The following is a 595-nucleotide window of genomic DNA, read 5'->3' on the forward strand; positions in this document are numbered from 1 at the left end:
AAATGTCTTAAAGGGACCTCAACTTACAATGACACAGTCCACAGGCTAGGCATCCCACAGGTAGTGTAGCCTTTAAATTGAGGCACAGAACAAGCAAGGCAGCTGCACACTGGTCTGATGATCACGAGCGAGAGACAAGAAAAGCAAGCTCACCAAGCCACTTATCTCTCTGCCCTTCAGTTAATCCCACTTGTGTTTATCAGCCAGGCTGACACAATAAACTATCTCACCATGTAAAGGTGTTATATCAGAATTCTAAATCATGTAATTATTATTTTGAAAAGTATAATACTTGATACTTGTTCGGCAATGGTCATATATTCATATATGCATCCATGTAACTACTATATCAGTAATACAATGGCATTATCAATATTAAGAAAGCAAAATAGTGAAAACTATGTTTTTAGAAATAAGACTAACTGCACAGAAACTAAAGCAAATGTGGTACCTTTTCTAATGTGACACATTTAAGAAGCTGAACGTTTAATTTTAATTGTGGAGTCCTTTATTTTTTTTTGTTTAAAATCAGGAAAGGTGTGTATCAGGGTTGTATCCTCTCACTACACTTGTTAAATCTGTTTCTAAGCAAATC

Source organism: Echinops telfairi, unplaced genomic scaffold (assembly GCF_000313985.2).
Source record: "Echinops telfairi isolate 266 unplaced genomic scaffold, ASM31398v2 ScPeMD7_1713;HRSCAF=2227, whole genome shotgun sequence".
NCBI classification, from domain to species: Eukaryota; Metazoa; Chordata; class Mammalia; order Afrosoricida; family Tenrecidae; genus Echinops; species Echinops telfairi.